Here is a 13,011-nt window from a genome sequence, read left to right as displayed (position 1 = left end):
TCACATTTAAACAGCTTAATTTCTAAATCGCCAGATAATTGTGTAATTGTGGTATTTCTGTTGCCTGAGATGAATCAGGGTCTCCTCTCTAATGGTTCTCTGGAAATAAAATTGCCTGAAAGCAGCCCCAGCTCTGTTCTGTGATGTCAGTAAATGGGGCAGGTAAATGATGTTTGACTTGGCAAATACACCTACACCTAATAGGGCCAGGTCACTCCTGACTCCAGGAAGGACATTACTCATGACATCCCTGGTGTGGTTCCACAGGCCAGTCAGCTGTTTCTGATTTCTCCTTGTAGCAGCTTTTTTTGCAGGGTTTTGCAGCTGGGAAGCTGCACCATTGCTGTCAAAGGAAGGTCAATCCCTTACAGACTTGTTGGACTCTCCTGAAGAATATATACCCAAAGCATTTTGAATAAGCAGGCAAGTCTCAGTGTTCTTTTATGTCTTCCCATTTCACTAAAACACAAGCCATTTGCTAAATATATATAATTTGAGTCAAATTGGTATAAATGCCTGTCAAAGATAGGGATAACACCAAGGATGATAAGAAAAAAAAAAGAGCTAGATGTTACCAGTGAAATACAGCAGTAGATTTGGGAGAAACAGCTGGATTTGTACAAACAGGCTGCCTCTGCTTTGCTTCTTCATACAGAATCTCCAAGCCAAAAAAAACTCAGTCTGCTGGGAAACTGCTCTGCCCCAGGCTATTGGCTCTGCTAAAGGTAGAGGGGCAGAAAAATGTGAATTCAAGCCAGCATAAAGATTTTCTGTGTCCCCTGTGCCTGTTCCATCCCCTCTGCACCTCAGCCTGCTCCTGGGGAGGGTTATGTGGCACACACATGGGTACAGGGCACATTCTGTGCCCAAAGATGCCACAAAGCCATGGCCAGGGAACTGCCAGCAATGTGGGAAAACACTCTGCCCTCCCCAGCACCCTTTAGGCTGGGGCTGAGATGCACCACAGCAAATGAAACCACAGCCAACACTACAAACACCCCATGCAGTACAGGTCCAAAGCCACTACTAGCATCATGGGGCTGAGTAGGACTCATGGCTACCCTTTTATTTAATTATTTATTTTTCTGTAAGACTTATTCTCTTTGGACACTCAGAACCTTTTTACCAAAATCACGTTTAATTTATTAAACTAATTTATTTCTGTGTCAGTATTTCAACACAAATACTTATTGCCTTATCTTGGTATTTTCTTCACTGATATAACTGAAAGATGTTCTTGCAGTTCCTTGACTTTAATTTTGTTAATCTAAACAAACCTAGCAAAGCTATTTGAACATGTCTTTAACAGAGATACTGTCCTTCCTGTGAACAGCCTGGCAGTTTTTGTTGTCCAGCCCAATAAAGGGATTTATATTATTTCAGGGGAAGTGTTAACAGTGCTCTAAATGAAAGCATATCAATGGTTTTTACAGCTTTTTTTTGGATTATGCCAGAAAACACCATGAAAAGTGCACTTTCTTTTGGCAATGGCAAATATATGGGTCACAGCCACAGTAAACCAAAAGTACTCCCAGGCCTTTCTTCTACTTTTTTTTTCCCTCTTCTGTAACTTCCAAATGATGAACTGCAGAAGTTCTTGTCTCCTGGGACATGAATTTATGCAGTACATCTTGTGATAGTAGAATCCAAAGTACATTTCCTTGCATAATTAAGTTAGTTTTATTTTTGTTATTGTACCTGTTGAAAGGCATTTATACAGAGACAGCCCTGACTTCTGTTTTAGCATCAGTTGAACCTTTTAAACAGGGAGGATTTTCACACAATTTAATGAATATTTTAATAAGTATTAAACTCCAGATCTCCTTTTTATATCCCATACACTAATTTACTTCTGCCTCTGAGTGCTCTAAGGGGGACAAAGCCTGAGCAGACAGACTTCAAATGAACATTTTTGAGCTTTACCTTGAGAGGAAACCTTTGTCATTTCGATATGCACACGTTGAGAAGAGCTATTAAAATGCATGGCTCTCTGAGCCACTGCTTCACTTCACTGCTTCACCTTCCCACCCTATTCTACAACAGCCAATGCACTCCATTCCTGGGGAGAGATTTAAATTGTGAGCTCTTTGGGCCATGGGTTGTTACCCTTTTGCTCTGTGCTTTCACACTTTTTAGTCCCAAGAAGCCAGTGACCTTGACTGGACACAAAAAAACACACCTTATAAAAATGATCCTTTAAATATTTCCAGAGTTTCTTTTTGGCATCACACAAATTTATTCACCCACACTGAATATGCCTCCAGCTCAAGGCAAATTGTTTAAACTTCTTGCATGATACTCTGTCTTATTTATGAATATTTCAGCTCCTAACCTAATCAGCATCTACTACATCTTCTGTTTCTTACAATTTTTAAGGATAAATCAGTAACTTCAAAAGCCAAGAGCACTGTACTTGAGTGGCCACCTGACAAAATGTAAGGAAAAGACTCCAAAAAAAAGGTGACTTTATATTCCTACCTTATTACATGATATTAAACACCACCACACCCATAAATTTTACTAAGCTGGAAACAGATTGTTTTCCTTTGTCTTCCAATCTCTAAAAGCTTAAGTAATATAATTTTATATCTTGAGTGCCTCTGTGTTTTTAAGACTTTTAAAAACTGAATCCAAGTGTCTAAGATTTAAATACCAACTTGAGCTGTCAAAAATCACTACAGATGTAGGTAAAATTATTTTTCATGTAACAGAAGCTGATTTCTGTCTCTTGCTGGGTTTTGGACAAAACTGGCTGACAGCTCACACTGCAGTTATATGAAAACATTACTGTCAAAAGCACAGAAAATTCAAACATTTTTCTGCTACATTTGTGGTAAAAAAGACTTTTTAAAAGCTTATAGTTGTACAAAAAATAGTACACATATGAGAAAAACAATGCTTTTGGATTACTTCTGCTGCCAAGTATCAAGTAAAAGCATTAGAAACAGATGCTGCACTATTTCATGAAGTCAGAAGAAGGTAAAGACTTGCAATTTAATGTCATTATATAGACACACTCCTATAATATTTTCATCATCTACTACCTGAGACAATGAAACCAAGCCAAAAACTTCACCTTAAAATAAGTAGCATTTTATACTGGAAACAAACTAAATTCATATGGCAGCCCAGTGTACTATTCAAATTAATCCAGGCAATTCATATGTAAAACTCATCTATATTCTCAAACTCAGGAGAAAAACCTCTTTAAATAATCCCCCTATAGATGGCACTGCAATTAAACCCATGCTGATTGTAAAATATGTGGGGTTTTACCTTTTCCTTCTATGGCTTAACATGTCTGAAGGATTCTCTTGCAGATTTCTCTTTTAAGGTCCACAGGCCAAAGGACTTCAATCCCATGGGCTTTCCAGTGTGAAAGTTGTTGATACTTTCACAACTCTTATTGTCCTTGTACCTTAAATCCCAAATGAGGTGACTACTTCATTATCTAGAGAATAATAATCACTCAAGGTATTTAATGGAAGGAATAAAAGGAAGATATTTATCTCTAGATTTTCAGAACTTGAATGATATCTACTATTTAGAATATATGAAACACTGCAAAATATCACTGTGCAATAGGAAAAAAAAGAGGGAGAAAGACAAAGCAGGATTTGAGCTTAATTCTTGGATTCTTTTGAAGGACAAATAAGGTAGATGTCTGCAAATACAATGCAGATGCAAGGGGCATAAAGATGCTTGGGGCCATTATATCACACTGGAGACTTTTGTGATAGAAATTTGCACATTTCAAGGCTTTCAACATAACCTCAAGACTTTCCTAGAATTTAATTTCTTCCTTTATTCAGACCACAGAAATTTTTCACAATGGAAAAGTGCAGACAACTGGAGGGAAAGGAACCTCACTCAAACACTACTGAATGAAACAGAGATATAGAAGGACAGCAGAGGTTCTTTTCCACGGTAATTATCTTTCTGGCAGTCCTTAATGTGATTTCCTACATCAAGAGGAGCCACTGACACAAATAAGTATTCCCAAGGTTTGTTTTGCAGTTTTCATGGCTAGAAATGTTCCACTAAAGGGCCAGATAATGTACAGGGTGTGGAGGAAAAGTGCTCTTTGCCTCATGGTGTTGGCTTCCCATCCACTACATGGTGTTTGCTGATATGATCACAGTGTTTTCTATGGGAAAATGGGTTTGCTCAAATTTCTATTAGGAAGGGTTCAGAATGTAATTAAGAGCAGTCTAGAATAGTCTAGTGCCATCCTTAGTTTAGAGAGGACTATATTGTGGAGATTCAGGTTACTCTTATCCCTGTATCCATCAAACTGTTGGTAATTTAAAATTAATGGCAAAATGGAATTGCTGAGGAGTTTTCCCATTCTTAAATATTTTACCCCTAAGTGCTTCCATTAGCAAGATGTACTTCAAAGGGATGAGAATGTTCTGTAAAGTATTTTCAGACTAATACTAATGTGACAGGTATTTCACACTCAATTGTTGATGAATTAGGGAATGAAAAATATTAGAGACAGAAAGCAGTGGTAAGAGAACACTGTTTACCTGAACTGAGTGTCCAATCTGACTGGAAATTTCATCTGAGTTTGACTATCTTTGGAATTAAAGGCAGTTATCTGACCTCGGCACTTGTGGTTTTCTTATAATTGCTAATATAAGGGAAAATAAAAAAAAAGCTGAAATATTAAAAAATTCCCAAAGAAAACCAAAGATTAACACAGCACTTATTAAACTCTATAACCCCACCAGCCTAGTGATACCTGTTGACTCTGAGCCAGGATGCATGATCACTGTCAGTGATGCCTGTTCACTCTCAGGCACCAGTGCTGCTTGCAGCTATTTCCTGCATTCAATTTCCTTGGTGGTTTTTTACTCATCTTACAATTTTACATGAAATCACAGGTGGATAACTGAAAGGAAAACCCCAACACCTTCCAGACATTTTCAAAACTGAAAGTAACGATGAGACCCTTTCCAGTGTTCCCAGCACAAACCACAGGGATCAGGGCAGTGCTGCTGTGCCCTGCCCCTGCAGCCTTTAGGGAATGGGGGTAGAATCTGCAAGCCAAAATATTTTTTTTTTTTTCCCTCAGGAGCATCTACAGCTCTCCTGTGCTACAGAGGGATCTGTCTTGTGGCAGTTATAATGTTATTTGAAGTTATCTCCTTCTCTACTCTGCCTCCATTTCGCAGGAGAATTGAGCTGCTTTCCACGTGGGGCCAAAGACTGCATGCATTGAATGAACTGACAGCAGGAAACCTCAAGGCCACATCATTCCAGAGCACTGTGGGGAAAAGGAACCAAACAGCTCTTCCAACTGCTTCTGCACTGCAGAGCAACCACCACCTTTCTGCAAGCTGAAGGCTAGACCTGATGAACAAAAGGATTTCCAGTCTGTCCCCAAGATGTTAGACACAGACAGTCAATCCAAATATTATGAAATTAAATAACCTCTTCTATTCTACGTCATAAAAGCAAATTGCCACAGTTGTGTCATTAAGTGCCACACGCAGAGAGGATGAAGAATCAGAGCAGCCCTTAGATTTTTCTCCAGTCCTGTCAGCAGCACGTGTCTGCCTGCAACAAGGAACACCTATGTCCATGTGCTTCCTGTCAGCCTGGGTGACAAATGCAGCCCACGTTTGTGCTCCCAGCTAACAGAGGGAGTCAATGATATATAAAACCCCTCTTTGTTCTGATCCAGGAATGGAAGGCATTGCCAGACAAAGACAAATGTGATGGCTGCCTGCTGGTCGGGCAGAGTCAGCCACTGCAGCTGTGAGCTGGTTCAGAAAAAACCCAGCTTTATTTTATGTTTATGGGTTCGAACCCAAGCTAAATGTGTTTGTAAATGACTGGGGTGCCACTGTGGCTTGGCTCCCACCTCCAGCTGCAAGCCAGGCCTGCTCACTCAGGGCAGGCTGGTGCCACAAGGTCCAATCTGCATGGAAGCAGTTCCTCCCCTCCTTGGCACAGCTGAGTCAGCCCCCCGGGGACAGCATCCCAGCTGAGCTGGCTGTCACCAACAGCAAATTTCCAGGACTGGGAGACCTGGGGGGAGACTGGTTCAGGAGGATTCCCCTATATTTGTAATGATCTGCCAGTGGTGTAGAACTCCCACTACGTCAAAATTAGTCTTCCAGGTGACAATGCCAAAAAAAACCTGACTGTCATTTTTGCAAGGCTCAGCCTCCTAAATTGCAGTGAAGGAAAACAAAAGGTTACCACAGAGTAAAATTTCACTTTTGCTTCTCCTTACTTGGTCTAGCCCCTTCTACTTCCCACATTCTTGCAGAGGAAAGGTTCAGGCTCCTACAGAACTATCTGGTGCTCTTAGTAAAACATTTTTTACAAAAAAGCATGTCAGAGGAAATTGATATAATTAGGCTCATCCCCACACAAAAGGTGAGGTTGAATCCTCTAACTGATGAAGATAAACTGCTTCTAAAGGGAGTTATGGCCCACTAGATGGGCTGAGACCTGTCTCACAGCAGTGGCCATGAAATCCTGCTGCTGATACCTGGTGTGTTTGGCAGACTATAACCTGGGTTATATCTGAGGTTCCATTTTATGTTTTTCAGATGACTAAACTTAAGCATTGATAAAGCCAGGCAGACATTAGGCTTTTAAGCTCATACACCATGTTCATGACTGAACCACTGTTTGTGATGTGTATTACTGCTAAGTAATACACAAACCTGCAATTTCAGAAATAAAATGTGACAGCTCTCAGGCAACTGGGGCAGTAATGATCATTCTAGAATAACACCACTGAAACAGGAGATGCTGTTGGCTGTTGTTACAGGGCCTGTTTCCATAAAGCTCCTATAAAATCCTTATGCACAGTAACTATTTGCAAGTGAAAACAGTGGCTGATGTGTGCAATTGTTGATTCTGAATACAGGACATCTGCATGAGCAAATTGATGTGCATGCAAATTTCCTCCAAAACTCACAGAGGCAGTTTTGAGCCAAAGTCACAAATGCTTTTTGGTGTATTTCTGTTGATTTCAGGGATTTTTGCCCACCGATGTTATTTGCACACCATTGACTTTACTCCACTGCTCTTAAATATGAAAAAGATCCTCAAGTTTTCTTTACTTACAGCACAGTTAAACTGATATTGAGCCAAACCCAGCCCAAATACTCTAAGAAGGGATAATCTCAAGAAGTAAGCTTGATAATCACTAAATAATAAAGCATGAATCATACTGTTATTTATATTCTTCTGCGATGCATATTTGCAAGCAAAAATCAGGGATTTCTTCTATTTATTTACCTGTTTTTCCCTCCAGGAAGTCTGTTGAATGAAGAAAAACCTCCAAACTCTTAAAACCCATGTGTATATGTTAAAGCTTTTCAGTAAAGAAAAGTCTTCATAAAGTTCAAACATATCTCGCAGTTCTATTTTGCTGTTGCTGCTACGGGATCAAAAAACTAAGCATGAAAATAAAATATGCTGAAAAGCTTTTGAATTCTGCAATTGTGCTCATGTTGCAATTTTTTTTTTTTTTTTTTTTTTTTTTTTTTTTTTTTTTTTTTGCTTAAATTGGAAGGCTCTCAATAATTGGAAAGCTACCAGGTTGCCCTCAGGCAGAAAAGTACCACCAACTCTCTAATATCATGCAAAGAACCAAGGGATATTTGGTGCATGTCCCTGTGACATTAGCATTCCCTGGATGCAGAGTCATCATTCTTTCTCTGAGGATTTCTTGGAGAAGCACAGAGAGAAGAGAAAACAATCTTTATCTCTGCTCCTTTGCTTTCCCCATGTGGAATGTGGTGTGGAGATTGTTCACCTGCAGTGATGGCTGGGCTGGATTCTGGTGAAGGGTGTTTGGGGTCAGTGACCAATGGATCCAGCTGTGGCTCGGGCTCTCAGCAGAGAGTCACAGGTTTGAGTCAGATAGGTGAGTAAGAAGTATGTAGAATAGGATAGTAACTCTTTAAGTAGTATATTAATGTAATATAGTATAGTTTTAATAAAGCAGATCCTTCAGCCTTCTGATCTGGAGCAGACATCATCATTTCTTCCCTGAGCTGGGGTTCACCACGTTTTACTACATCTCCCTACCATACATTTGCCACTACCCAAGGGTTTGGGCCCTCCATCTGCTCCTCTGTGGGCACAAGGGCATCTTCCACTTCAAATTCTCCCAGTCACCATCTGTGTGCACCAGGTCCAAACTACTGGTCAGGTCTCAAACAGAAATGAAAAGGGGCAAACAAGCAGCAGTGACCTCCAGCGCTTCACAGGGCTGATCAGTGCAGGAACAATCACTTGTTTTGCTTTGCCAAATTCTCTCAGGATTCCTCATGAAAAATTAAAGTTTCTATTCCTTTGGCTTAAGCTGCCACACTTTAATAAGAAGAGTTGTTGTTCTTGGTTTGCTGACTGATAAGGTTTGAAGCACTTTTGCTTTGCATTCTGTTGCATGTAAGCTGGCAGTGAACTAGAAGGAATAATTTATAAATGAGATGAATTTGTATAGATTAGCCAAGTGCCTACTGACTGAGAATATAGCAATGTCTAAATATTTAGATGAATTAAGCAGCAAGGAAAGATAAATATTCTTGAAAAGAACACATTTAGTAGGCCACTGAAGTATAACTAGCAATAAATAAAAACAAGGAAAGAAAAAACATAAGAACACAGAGGAAAGGTGTAGCAATATAATGAGGCAAACAAAAAAGTTTGCATGTCTTTATTTATACGTCTCCCATCACTAAGTTTATGACCTCCAAAGTATAAAATACTGGTTAGGTGAATGATCTATATTATTATTTTCAGCTGAGCAGCTTGGGACACACATTGTGTCTCTGTTGTCCATGTTAAAAGGACTGCTTTACATTCCTGTCACTGCCTGAAGGCAAACACACATCCCCATTTCTATGTATGCATCCACAGGTGCACAGAGGGAAGGGTTATGTAATGTAGCCACCCCCTACCCTGGAAAACAAAAACGTTGGCATATATTCCTGTCTCCCTCCTGATTCTAACAATCTAGGTGGGGGAAAAGAAGTATTGCTCTCACACTGGATAAACCAAAATCACAAAGACTGGTTAGGCACAATTTTTGTAGTCTTTCCTATAAGCATTGCATTTGTGGTGAGTTTTTGTTTGCCCTCTGTCATTAATGGAGAACAAACATCACCAGGCAACATGACACAGCAAGTGGACAACCTCTGTAACATCCAAGTTCCCCCTTTAGCATTGCTTTCAAACTTTCCTAAATAAAAAATATTAAATATTTCTCAATTTTCCACTTCTGGATGAAAATAAGTTTGAAACAATAGGAAAGGGCTAAAAAAACCCAAAGGTAATAGTAAACACAAGTGAAAAATATCTTATTTCTTCAGTCATTACCTCATGGGATTCTTAGAGATGTTAAAAGTATACTGTAGGAGTAAGAAGCATCACTTCAGTCTTTCAGAACATTTGTATTTTACTGACATGAGTTCTTGTCTCTGTTAATTATGGAGGTCTGGGTGAGGTGATTAAATTAAGAGGAAAAATAGGGTTTGGGTTGTTATTTTAATTATTTGAGTAATGCCTAGTTTGTACAGTTTATCTTTTAAAAAATATAGTCTAAAATCTCTGGAGAACAGACTAATAGCTCTGGATAATTCTACTGAGAGCTTGACTTCATATTAATTGATCTGCTAAATCACAAAATGGTTATTGCCTGCATATATTTTAAAATAGATAGTAGGGTTTTAGGCACTACTTTTAATCTTGAAATTCTTTCTTGAGGTAGTAAAGACTGCAGTTTCATGTAGCTTATGTCTTATCTTGTTACTTCTAAAAATTATTAGATTATTTCTCACAACAGTCTGGTTTGCGTAAGTATACAAAATGTTCTTGAATATCAAAGAAGTTACAGTTTTTTATAATTATGGAAAACTTGCAACTATTAAAAATAAACCCATTGTTCTCATAAAATCATAATATTTCCATCTCATGTCCTCAGTATGTGGAACATGCGAATTCTACTTCAAAAAATCTATATTTACTTTATCATAAGAACAAACAAAAATTCTAGCATAGGAAGCCAGCTAAACTAGAAAACATTTCAAGTAAAATGGTTCTCTATACTCTGGGCATGGTCTTATCCAATGCATTTCCCAGGTTATAATTTTTGAAGCAATTTACTGACAGAACAAGTTAAAATAGTTATTTGACCTTTCTGGAGTAAGTGAATCTAAATTAAAGTATGAGCAATTACTGTAGTATTTAAATTTTCCACCTTCCCTCACTGATTCCTCCCCTCCCCTCCTCTTCAGTATGCTTATTAGCACTGGTTACTTCTTGCTTGTCTCAGAAATTAATTTTTACATTTCAAAAATCAGCATAGAAGATTTTTTTGAGCTGATGCTGTGAGGTGAAATTTACCACCAAGCATCATTAAGATTCCAGCCTCATCTCAGGGAAAGACAGTTCCACAGACTGCAAGGAAGAACAGATTATTCCACAGATTAAAGACAAAGCCCAAAAGTATACATGATGACAGCTGCAAGAAAGCTAATATATTTTCAGTCTCTGCAAAACATTAGGTTTTCTCAGCTGAGTAATGGAGTGAGAAGTTATGGGGTTTGTATTATGTATGTTCTCAAAGCCATAAAAAAATCAGCCACATTTTTCTCCATGAACACTATCAGAACACTTCCCATTTGATCTGGGGCCCAGTCAATAAAACCTATTTATGGCATTCAACCCAATGGATGGAATTTCAGCCATAAATGAAACTCCAAACTTGCATTTTTAAGAGTTTCATAGAAGTAGCTTATATCCCAGCCTTTAGGAGGCAAGGCAGGTTGCACATTTGGAACAAAAAAAAATCCTGGATCTTCTCAAGATGATGACAAACCTACCACACATGCAATGATGTTCAAAGGAAGTTCATTATTATTGACCTAAAAAGACAGAGACAGACAAGGAAATCACATTCTTCAATTCCTTGTCTCACCTAAAAGCACTAAAGCCCAAAAAAACTTCCTGTCTGTCTAATCTGTGTGCCATCAGCTAAAACAACAACAATCCATTTGAAGTTTTACTGACACCTGAAGTGCTTGCTGATAAACCTCCATCTCCTATCACCTCTTTATGGAATGGATCAGACAAGGCAGGCTGGAAGCCTTTAAAGATATTAGCTGAAAATCAAAATGAAGGGTTTTTTTCCTGACATATTCTTTTTCACATTAATAGTAAATAGTATGATTCTTCTCTTACAGGGTACCTGGTGGATTAACATTCATTCTTTTGGAAAACTACAGCTAATCTCAATACTAGCTACTTCACACCTAGTTCTTTTTTAAACCAATAAAATCAATCTGATCCTTTGTGGACAATCAACTGATGCCTTAGGTTTTAGATTTTATATTTTTCAGATTCTGTGGTGCTTTAGTGTGTAGTTCTGAGTTTCATATTAAGGGTTGGTAAGCTCTCCTCATAGAGTAGGGAGACAAAACAATTCCTTCTCCATCTGGGGACCAAGGACAAATGATCCAAATCTCAGACCCAAGAGCATAAACAGCGTGGGCTGAAGAGAGAAAAACAAGAAGGGTGGGACTTCATAACCTAAAGCTGTAATTGCACAATTAACTCCAATATGCAAATGAAGCAGAACTTATAAAAGTGTGAAACCTCGTGACCAGTTGTCCATTTTGTGACCATTTTGGTCCATTTTGGGTGTAGCCCTGGCTCGGCTCTTGTGCTGCCCAAGGTGGATCCATTGAGGCCTTTTAATAAATCCCTGCTTTATTCTTTAACTCCAGCCTCTGTTCTAGGTCAGCATTCACAAGGCATTTGTTCCCATCTCCCTGGAACTACACCCACCAAAGCACCTCTAAGAAAATGATAACTATTATTTTCATAGTGGTTTTAACACATTTTATGGTTTAGTAAGGTGTGTGCTTAATTAAGACAAAACCCACAAACCTCTCAGTAAAATGTTCTGTTGTGGAATGCCTTGTAGAATAAGGAAACAATCCTTTGCACTTTCTAAAACCAGCATGGTACATTATGTAAAACTACCTGCCTGCAGAATTATAGAGCTCTTCACCTCTGGAAAATGCTAAATATCTGTAGTATTTCCACTGAATGACAGTACTTGTGACAAAGAAACAAAGACACATGACCCAGAGCCTTCCTTAACTAGAAAATTGCTTGTTCTTCTTAGAACCAGAAGGCAGCAACCAAGGTTGCCCAAGCCTTTCTGCAACATTTTGTTTAGAAATTTAGATTACATTGAGCTTTCTCAATGACATCTTTTAGGTTGTTTGAAAGGTGCAGCTCCTGTATTTGAAAGTATTTTCTGAAGTACCTTTATATTGCTACCATGGGTTTGCTCTGGTGACACTTTTAGGAAAACAACTGGTCTTTAAGGAAAGGGAATTAAGAGACAGAAATACTCAATGCTGCTGTCTGAAGCTGCATTCAAAGGGAAATGTGAATTGATTGTTCCATTTATTCTGTTTTCCTATTCCTATTTCCATAAATTAAAAGGGTAAGGAATAGACTGCTCTATTTAGAAACCTCCTTCTCTTAGGAGTTAATTTTACCTCATTGTTGATATTTATCAATAGATGCTTAAAAGAATTTGCTCTTTTTTTGTTGTTGTTTTTAAGTTACTGTTGCAAGTAATAGCAAACTGTTGGGAAGGGCAGCAAGGTGCAATGAAGCCCTGCACTGTGTGTGATGATAAAAGCATCCATTAAAAAGCAATGGAGAGTAAATAAAATGGAACACTACAATATACCAAGTGTCATCACCATTAAGTTAACATTACACTCCCTCCCTGTGAAATCCCCGATTGTGGAGACCACATTTTCTTCTAAATATTTAGAGGTATTTTCTGTCCACTCATGTACAAAATTCTACTTCAAGTTAAGCTCTTTAACTAGTATGTAAAATAAAAATTCCCCTAGGAAATGCTATGATTTTTTTACCTAATTTGAATGTTTTAAAGTTCTTGGAATGTACAGCTATCTTTTCTCCAAGCATTGTTTGTGACAGCCATCCTAGAAA

Source organism: Lonchura striata, chromosome 8, assembly GCF_046129695.1.
Source record: "Lonchura striata isolate bLonStr1 chromosome 8, bLonStr1.mat, whole genome shotgun sequence".
Taxonomy (NCBI): domain Eukaryota; kingdom Metazoa; phylum Chordata; class Aves; order Passeriformes; family Estrildidae; genus Lonchura; species Lonchura striata.
This window is presented reverse-complemented; position numbering follows the sequence as displayed.